At 40.9% G+C, this 10,798-nt stretch overlaps 1 long non-coding RNA gene across 1 annotated transcript in view; it reads right to left on the minus strand.

Annotated features, from left to right (window-relative positions):
• Positions 1 to 7,019: 7,019 nt before the first annotated feature.
• LOC108532759 (uncharacterized) overlaps positions 7,020 to 10,798 on the minus strand; it is a 31,368-nt gene continuing 27,589 nt past the window's right edge. Inside the window, exon 3 of the long non-coding RNA XR_001886543.1 lies at positions 7,020 to 7,563. This is a non-coding gene — a long non-coding RNA (uncharacterized LOC108532759). The remainder of the gene's footprint in view (positions 7,564 to 10,798) is intronic.

A 10,798-nucleotide genomic window follows, 5' to 3' on the forward strand; every position in this document is an offset into this window, starting at 1 on the left:
GACAAAAAAATAAATTAATTAATTAATTAATAAAAAAAAAAAAAAACATTGTTTCAATGCCTGCCCTCAGAGAGAAGTCATTGCTCACATTCATATTTTCCAGGACAAATTGCCAGACATAGAATTGTTGGGACAATGGATGTGAACAAATTTTAAATGCTCATACACGTTGGCAAATTTTCCTACAAATAAATTGCACCAATCACACTCTACCAGTAATATATGTAAATGTCCTAATGTATGGTCAGTTTCCTTACATCCTCACTAACTTTAGTATGATTTTTTTCTCTTTGCCAACTTAAAAGACCAAACAAAAGCATATCAATTTGATTTTAATTTCTCTTATTGCTGGTGAGATTGAACCTGTTTTTATTTATCATCCATTTGTGTTTCATCTTTTAAATTATTTATTCATAATCTTTATCCATTTTTCTATTAGGATATTTGTCTATTTGGTTAGTAAGAATATTGTATGCATTAGGGATATGCGCCTCTTAGGTGACATATAGATTATATATGTTTTTCTCAACTGTTTGTCTTTTAACTTCCCTCATAGCATTGACATATAGAAATTTTAGAAGGTTTTCATAGCCAAATCTATCCCTCTCTTCTCCCATATTTTTATTCCTCTTATAAAGCCCTTCCCTGCCTCAAGTTATCATTTATTCAACATTTTCTTCCATTACATCTATTGGTTTGTGTTTTGCTTTTGTCACTAACCTACACATTTAATCCATCTGAAATTTATTTTGCCATGGCAATAGGAAAGAACCTTCCAACTTTTTGTAAATGGTTAAGTCTGAGCCCTAACTTACGCCATTGATATGGTATACATTCACAACATTCTTATGCACTATATTTGGTCTGTAATTTTAGCATTGTGGTTAAGAGCTTTGGTTTGAGAGACAGACTTGATTCGAACTCACCATTCCTACCTTTGTGACCTTGGACCAGTTATTCAACCTGGTTAAGCTTCAATTCTCTCACCTGCAAAGCACTTAGCAAAGGGTCTTACATATAGTAAGTGCTTGATCAATATTAGACATTAGCAACCTTTTCAATTAGATCTCAGAATGACCACACAAACTCTACATCTGCACCTGATTTGTTGTCACTGCAATATTAAGAAATAGTCTGGAAAATTTCCTCAGTAGCCTGAACCTAGCTCATGAGGCAAACTTCCTTCCTTCAACCAGACTATGTAGAGCCCATTGACAATTCAAGGGAATGAATCAGATCACTGCTTTTCTCCACAAAGCTTCTAGCCTCCCTTTCACCCCATGCCTATTAATATAAGCCACCACAAGCCAGTAGCAGAGGGAGAGGAATCCACAACCACAGGTCAACATCATTGCCTTCCCTACATGCAGAAGACTCACTCTGCTCCAGCCTCCTCCCTAACTCACAGAAGATGACTCACTTCACTCTATGGCTTCAGGTATTTATTTTCCCTTAAGGAAGAACTAGTGTTGTTATACTTGGAGGTCCCAATAGTTTGGGATTCAGGAGAAAAGGACAGTGGAGGAAAGAATTCCAGGGTAAGATAGAGAGTTTTCAATTGTTGTACAATTAATTTAACAAACTGTCCCAATCTCAGATAACTTCTAAAGACTGAAAAAAAAAAAAATACTACCTGATTAAAAAGCCAAGCAGTTAAATTGCAGGCATAAATTGGGTCTTTATTACTGATTTGTTTTTCTAAGACCACCAGAGCAGGCACAAAAGAACCAGCGAGTAGGCAAGTGTAGGAGCAAAACTGCAAGTTTATTTTGGTGACCTAGCTTCAGGGGAAGAAGGTGGGTAGGGAGAGGTCTGTCGGCCTCCGACAAATGAGGCCCACAGAGTCGCCCGTGGAGCTCTCAGACGGAGTTCCGACAGTCCCGACCGCAGTGGGGAAGCTGGGAAGTCCGTGCGTGGCATTCGTCTGGAGCGGCTTTTCTAGGAGTGGGAGGGCGATAGGCGGGGTACGGGCGTGTCGGGGGGCGTTCTGCAGGTGCGACCAGGTAAATCTTGGTCTCTTCGGATTGACATCACCTGGCGCATGTCTAGTTGGTCTGCACCTTCCCGGGTCCCCGGCTGCATTTTCGCTCGTGCGGGAAAAGTTGGGGGGATGAAGAACCCGGAAGTGCACCATCTTGCCTCCGTTCATCCAAACAATTACCAAGTTCTCCACCTCTCTCTTAAATCATTACATTCATGCTAATATTTCTTTAGCATAGGGGTAGAAGGCAGTTTGATGTATAATGGAAAGGACTCAGTATTTGGAGTCAGTCATAACTTCTAAGATACATCATCAGATACCTGCAAAACCCTGTCTTCTAGCCTAGTTCAGTTCAGTCTGTATCTTAGCAGTTACTATTTGCCATAGGATAGGGGTAAAATAAAGCAATCTCTTGACTGGGATAGCTCAAACTCCATTTCCTCTCTGGTATCCACTCTTCCCCACTGTATCATAAGCTTCTCAATTAGGAAGACTATGTCTGCTACCACCTTTTAGAAACCCAGGAGCCAAAGTCCTATGATGCATTCAATAGCTGTCCCAATACATTTTGGAAGGAAGAACCGAGACATGCTGTTACTGTTTCATATCAATATGCTCCAGATGGAGAAAATCGTTTTCCCAAGTAAACCAGGGCCCACGCTATACCTTGCCTTATCCTCTAGGGTACCATTCCCTTCTTGGTTTCAGTCCAGCCCCATAAAAGTAATAGTGAAAGAATCAGACCTGGGGCTTCCAGGTCTCTCATCATGCCATCTACTCTGTTTCTCTCCACTGATCTAGAAAAATGCAGTAGATACTATAGGGCAGCTGACTCTTTGAGTAGCAGGCCAGAGTCTCATGAATGCATGTCCCTTCTGGATCCCAGTGGCATGAGGGCACTATAATTAAGTGCTTTGACTTTATTACCTCTTCTTCCTGAGCCTTCCCTGCTCCATTATTTGTATCCATCAGTCCTTAGATTTCATACCTAGGCACTTGCTTTCAGTATCTCCATGTCTGCCGCACTATCAATTAATGGCTGCAAAGAATTCCCTAGAATCCAAGCCTTCCTGGCCACATACCCTGGGGTCCAAGTGGCTCCTTCATTTCGGCAGATTGCTCCCATGACTTCTTGGGTCTTCTAGTCAGCATCAAGGACATTGCAAGCCACTTCCAAATTGTTTACTCTCAGTATGCAATATTCCACTCTTCTTCCTCTGGCTACAGTTGAGAGTGCCAGGGAGTAAGGTCTATGCCTGTGAAGAGGATCTACCTCTGCACATAGCCATAATATGATTCCCCTCTCTGGGATTCATACAGGGAGTTACTGAGCCAAGAGTTTATTATCGAGCTTAGCATGAATACACAGTGAGGAGAGCTGAGTGCAAAACCAAATGTTCCAAGTGTTCCTAATTCCATGTGTTTTGAAGTGCCTGAAGCAGGAATTTTATGGAAGAGGGAGAGTCTTCCCTGGTGGTAAATTAAGGATACTTCTTTTTAGCGCTCTGGATCACGATCAGGTCTTTAGCAGTCAACTAATCCCATTCTGTCTTTATTTTCTAATTGTATTCTTACCAACACAGCTCAGCTTTTTTCACAGTAGAGTAAGCCATGCTAAAAAAAAAAAAAAAAAAAAAAAAAAAAAAAAAGCTTCTCTGTTCCGAGGCTCCCTCTAAAACATGATGTCTTTGCTTCCAAGGGTAATGAACTCTTTTATAATAAACGCCTCACTTTAATGCACGCTCTTTTTGGTTTCCAGGAACTGCCTTATAATTACGCCGCTCAGTATTGCATGTCAGAGGTTTGCTTCGCCTTTAATATTTTATGAAGAAATTCAGATTTTGACAGTAAAAATATTTAACCCAGAGGACCCGAAACCCAGACTATTATTTTGTAAAGTAGCCATCTAGCTGCACACTTGTGCACCGCTGCCTTCCCCAGTGCATACTCACAGTCTTTGATACTCTCTGAGCAGACCCAACCACATGCTGTCCAGATGGAAACCTGGCTGTATCATTACATTATATTGAAATAACCCAATACCACCTGTTTCTGTTGGGGTTCCTGCCAACATTTTCCCATAAAACATTTATTTTGCTAATATTTTAGTTGGTCACCACAGAAGGACACTTGAAGTTAAAGATTTACCATGTGTTACCGCCACTCAGAGCCAAAAGAGGCAAAAAATAAAATAAAAAACCCTTTGAAACCAGGTAGCAGAGTTCGAGAAGAGCAAATGTCTATCTGTTGTTTCCAAAGGTGGATGCCTCACCTGGCATGATGTCATCACAGGCACAGGGATTTCAAAACAAGCTTTTCTTGGCAATCTTCACAGAATGAATTACTCTCATGTCTCTGGTGCTCATCTTTGGATCATAAAATATTTTCAGCTTTGTGAGAAGATCTTCCTGCTCCTTGGCAAATTGTATTTTGTAAATAAGTTCATGGAGATAAGGAATTAATTAGATGAATTTGATTTATAGATACAAATGCATATATTATTTGCATTCCATGAAGAACAGGATGGGTAAGGGGGAGTCAATGTCACATATAAGGAAATGACCCTGCACAGGATGTTCAAAGTCACTCGATGCCCTTGGGGGCAGAAACAATGCATTTATCTTCAGGACTGAACAGCCAATGGAACCCTTTGGTCAAGAGACATAATGCAACATAATTGTCAAGTGTTTTGTTTCTTTTTTTCTACACTTTGCAACTACTTCCTATTTCTTGTTATGAAATACAAAGTTAAAGCCAAACTAGCCCAAAAATCAGAAGGCCATTGGAATAGTTTGCCAAAGGTATCATGTGGAGCTGGATTTGGGAAGGAAGAACTGTTGGCACCTGGTTGCCCCTTCACCACCTACCTCATGTGCCACTGTAGCTGGACCCAGCTTCCCTGCTATATTTTTAGCTTACACCTACATTACAGTCTTAATTTTCTCCTGCACACTGAACCCCCTCTCAACAATAAACCCCAGAGGATGGGGGAAACACACAGAGACGAATGGCATTTGGTTGCTGCACATCCCTAACGTCTCCAAGTCTTTTGGCTCTTATGACTCCTGGGATATCCATCGATTTTCCTGGGATCCTTACGCACTACAAGACGGTCTTTCTATTATTATACTTGGTGATTCACTTGCAAAGGTTAACTGCATGGCCTTTTTCCTGGCCCTGGTTAATTAGGAGGATGGGTCTTCCCCTAATCCCCCCTTCTTGACTGGCATATTGCTAAAAACCAGAGGAAGGGAAAGGAATGATGTTAGCCTGGAGCCCCACTCATGTAATGTGTCCATTTTTCAGCTAAAGGAGCTCTTTTACACCAAAACACCTACTTTGCATTGTAAAAGTAATTTATATTTTAGATATTTGTTTTAAAAGTCAACTTGCAACCTGTAATGGCTATAGATATAGATTAAGGATCACAAGTAAAGCAATGTACCTCTCCTGGCGGCTTCCATTCACGTTCACATATCCTCCCTAAAGACAGATAATCATATAATTAAGCAATCCATTTCTCAGCATATATGCGCTGTACAGAAGACAGTGATACAGTGAATTCTGGTGTGTGCTTTGGTTCCAAGTATAAAATACTGAATAATCACATTTTTTATGAAAGCACTTGACCTTTAAATTGATATTTCCACCCAACGGATTATAATTATTGTTCAAAGAGGTGTTGAATGCAGCACAGCTAATCCATAGGTGGCCCGTCTGTTACTCAACGGTTACGGCTTGTGTCCAGCTGATGATATTAGCTGACGGCCATAAAAAGGGCAGAAAGGGTCACTTTTGGCTTCCTGTCAATACCAGCCTTGATTTTTTTTTCCTCCTCTAAGATCGTGAATCTGAATTCTTAAGGTCAACCTAAATTCATAAATATCACCTGCAGATTTGCATCTTTCTACTTACAGACTGTCACCATTCTGGATGGAGCAAAGCAGGACAAGTGGTAACTGAGTCTTGAGTGTTGATCGAGGCTGCTTCCGAAACAAAAGTTCCCCCTTAAGTCGAGCTGCCAAATTTAGCAAATAAAAAATACAGGATGCCCAGTTCAATTTGAATTTCAAAAGGATAAGTATGTCCCATACAGCAAATTATTCATTATCTAAAAATCAAATTTAACTGGGCATCCTGTATTTTATCTGGCAGCTCTACCCCAGAGCACTCAATCTCTGATTCTGATGTGCCCTAATTATCTGTATTTTTCTCTTTTCTACAGAAGATACATCAAATACAGACAGCTACAGCAAACAACATACTCAGGTCACTGATGGCTGAAAACAAGGAGCACTAAGAAGTCAATATCCATCATCCTGTCTGTTGTTTATTTTTATTAGTTACTGATTGGACCATTTCCCTTTTCACGATTAAACAACTCTCTTAATCATCGCCTCAATTCCTGGAATCCTTTATCAAGAGCAAGGACAACTCTGTCTGGGCTAAACAAGGAAAAATGTGAAATATATGCTAATATTTGAAAGCTTCTTGTTTACCCTGCCAGCATCTATCAAGGTAAGCACATTGTGTGAATTTATCATGAGACGTGCACAAGGAGATGCAGTGGTTTCTGACAGTCAAATCTGTTCTGGTTAAGCTCTGGGAATGGGCCTTATCCTTCCCCCAAAGTGTCTTCCCAGCACACCAAGCTCAGGCCTAGACCAAGAGGAAGGGCCAGAGCCACCATGGTGAGCAGAAGGCAGAGAGGAGAGCTCTACAGACACCCACAGTATGGCTATCAAGCCAAAAGAGCATCCTGGCTCACATCTGCAGACTTCTCCCTCACCACTGGCTATCCTGCCCTTGACTGGCTAGAAGGGAGGATCACAGATATAAGGATATCACATCCTTATAAAATTGTACTGAATCCAAGGCTCAGGGAGATAAATCTCCCTGGCCTTCCCCTGCATTCTGCCTTCCTTCATGCCATAAAGGGGCCACCACCATAAACGAAATCTGAAATCACAGCATATCAGAAGAAAACAAACTAAAAATCCATACCAAAGCAGAAAATCAAGAGTGGAGACTGCAAACATGATTCTTATCTTTATTGACCATTGCATTGATGAGAATCAATAACAACTGTAAATGTTTCCATTTCACATTTAGAATGTTTTATATTGGTCTAGAAGTTTAGAGTTCAAAGAGCATGTTCATTTACCTCATTTTATATTGCAGTGATTTATTGTACAAAAGGAACTTAAGAGCCCTTTGATCAATCTGTAACAGACATAGTTTTCCTAACCAAGTGTTTCTCCAAGTATGGTTCTCAAAACTGGTCCATGCCGGCAGCATCAGCACCACCAAGGACTTGTTAGAAATGCAGATACTCGAGCTCCATCCCCAGACCTGCTGAATCAGAAGCCCTGGGAGTAGGCCTAGCAATCTTGTTTGTCACAAGTCCTCCAGGGAATTTCTGTACACCCTATCATTTGAGAACCACTGCCCTAGCCTCCTAGAGACTGCCAGGGCTTCCTGAGTTCCTCTTCACCATCTGAACCAAACAGTGGCATTTTTCAAGCACTATTTGTAGAGTGTTTGTCTGTCTTTGCCAATAGTAAAGTCGGGTCTTCAGATTTCTGTACCAGATTCAAGAACAGACTGTAAGGCGGTAGTTTTCAACATTAAGAAAATGGTTCCCATTTTTTCTTCATACCCTCTCCCCATCAGACGCACGCACACACACACACACACACATACATACACACACGCTGCCCCTGCCCATTTCACAGTGTCTCTCCCAGCTCCCCAGACCCCTATTCTGGGACATTCTGCACTCCCTCCCCACACCCTCCTCTATAAAATGCACTTTTTAAAATCTTAGCCTCCAGTCTGTATCACCTTTGCCTCCATATTCACCCATCCCCCATTAGCCCTCTTCAGCCTCTATCTTTTCGCAGCTTCCAAAACTTTTGTGTTTACAGCCTCACCCTAGGCACTATCTTTCACCCAACACCTTGTGTCCATTTCTGGAACCCTGTCTCCCAGCTCGGCTCCTTCCCACTCCTGCCCTACATACATTTTCTCTCCCACACAAGTGCCAGCTCCTTTCCCACACGTCAGCCAGACTCCCTCATTTGCTGCCCATCCCCAGTTCCCACTTTTTTCTTAATGATTTTTGTTCTCATCCCCTAGAACAGAGATGACCAGCGCCACACGCAATCCTCTCTGGGTCTCCCCTCCTCTGACATCCTCTCCCCTCCTCTGACATCACCAGTCTTTGGCTTTTATTTCTGCTTCAATAGAAATATTTTTTTTCTGAGGCCATAGTCTTCTCCAACTTTCATACTTATCTTTTGTTACCTATCCACTAGTTTCTTGTTTAAACATATTGAAGTGAATAGTTGATTTGAAGGAAAAAATATTAGATAAAAAAATTGTTCAGGTAATAAGAGGATGAACCAAAAATCGTGGATGTGGTCACAGAACAAATGATGGTATCAAATGCTGATGCAGCAGGGAGTGGTGGGCATGTCGGAAAGCAGAATATGTTAAATATTGTGAGAAAAGACCCTGGGGTAGAAATGAGCATGTGGCTACAGACAGCAGTGGGATGCCAGCATGAGAAGGGTGGAAGGAAGGTTCAGGTAAGACAAAGATGTTTATCCTTTTTAGGTCAAAGCCCATGTTGAAAATCTAATGAAATCTAACAAGTCCTCATAGAAAAATGTCCAAACAAGCAAAAGTTTGCATTTATTTCTGGCACGTGGAAGAACTCATGAAGCCTAAAGGGGATGACGTCCAGAGACCTCAGGTAGAGAAACATGCTGGGTTTGGGCGCCAGTCCAAAAGGCTTCAATGCCAGAAAATGCAAGAGAACATGGACTTCATCCAAGTGGCAAGGTGGTATGTATTTTAGGGTGCTCAACTTCGTGTACTTTATATTTTGTGTACACATCTCATGCCCAACCTTTAGCAAGACTTTGTGAAATCCATGTTTTGATTCCAGAAACTTCAGGCCAGCAACATCGGCTTGATGCCAGAAAATCCAGCCAACATATTTTGAAAATGATGTCGTAGACAGAGTACAGGAAATGATTATCACTGGGCAGATAAAAGGAAAACATCTTAAAAGAGAATATAAACTTTTTAACCTACTCTAGAGGCAACATGTAAAAACGTCTGTGCACCAGAGAAAGAAAATTCAGTGATATGTGTGAGGAGTGGTTTGCATGTGTGTGAGGTTACAGAAAAAGCCACACGTGGATTGCAAATGTATTGGTTTTATCTACCGAGTGCTATTCTGTCAATCCTGAAACAAGAAAATTACCATTTTTGTGTTTTCAGTGTAATAGTATCAGGTAACACAGATTCATCGGTTGCCATATGCCAAGCACCTCATGTGCATGGTTTCATTCAAATCCCTTCTTTACCCTATGAGGCAGACACTCATACAAATGAAGGGCTGAGACCCAGAGAGCTTATGCAAAGAATGGCTAAGTTGCTGTCCTAGAACCTGAAACTGGGATGAACTAGACCAAGATTAAACCAGATGGCCTGACTCTGTCAAAGGCTTGCTTCTTAACACCATTCTGGATCCAACAATAGTTCTCTCTCCCCAAAACTGACATGGCTCAAAATCTGAATTCCCCTGTTGACCCAGTTTCCAACCAGATCCACAAACTGTAATTGGATTATGCAGTTGGAATCTGAGAAACAGGAAAGTGCAAATGGCCAAAATAATGGGCACTCGTTAAACTTCTTGGAAAGAACAACACGGCTTCCAGGCAGTGCCTAAAGCAAGTTTTGCTTGAAGAAAATAACTAGAACATAATCATTACATTTAGAGATCTTGGTTGATTTCACCCAATATCCATTCCTCTGCTTGTTTTCCCAGAGAAAATGTGTAGGTGCTCCCTTATTAAAAATAAACTTGCATCCCAGTCTACCCCAGAGCGAGATCAAATGGCTACCACAGGGAGTGATATGAAAATGGAGTCATTTCTTTGAAATTCCCAAGGGTGCTTTTTTGCTTTAAAGAGCAATGAAGTCACTTTCTGCTAGTAATTTATTATTTCCACCAGTTATTCAAATATTTGTCTACATGTTGAAAAATTAGTCCTTATTCAAACAAGTTTTTGCTTTTAGAGCAAAGGCATTCTAAATGTTCAGTAAAACTGGATTCTAGCAAAGGGATACACACAAAGATAAAGTAATTAAAGGCACATGCTCGCTTTCTTCTTAGACAAGCAAACTAAAATACAAAAAAAAAAAAACAAAACAAAACCTACACCTTTCTTCAATAGACATTGGGTTTCCCAGATTGGACTGGAGGCCTAAGCTCAAAAAATGAGGTTGGTTTCATCCAAACATCACCTGCTTTGCCATTTCCCTGGGCTTGCATGCTAAACAGGTTCAGTCATTTCTGAAAATCATGGTTCCGGCTGGTCTTTCTTTTGTCCTTGGCATTCTTAGCCTCAGCCAATAGCAGTATGAAGACATTAACCTTATTAAACATAGATTGTGGCTGGTGTTATTGGAAAGAAGTTTAGCTTGTTGTTCACCCATTATCACATTATAGATGACTTTATCACTATAGTGGTCATGTTTATGTGGGTAATTGCCCCCTTTCCATCCAAATAATGTAAGTACCATCAGGCAGGAAGAAAAACAAAATGGGAAGGAGAGAGTAGAGTGCATAATGGGAGGAAAGGACTATTTCCTAAATGCTCCCTGACTTACTGTAGGGAACAAATGAATTACTGCACCCTTCTAAAACTTCAGTGCCCTTGGTAAAAGCAGACAGAGACAGGAGAAAGGGTAAGCAGTTTGTCTTTCTGGAAAAAAGGGCAAATTATTTTATATATATATATA

This window comes from Rhinopithecus bieti, unplaced genomic scaffold (assembly GCF_001698545.2).
Source record: "Rhinopithecus bieti isolate Rb0 unplaced genomic scaffold, ASM169854v2 scaffold_7681, whole genome shotgun sequence".
Lineage (NCBI taxonomy): Eukaryota > Metazoa > Chordata > Mammalia > Primates > Cercopithecidae > Rhinopithecus > Rhinopithecus bieti.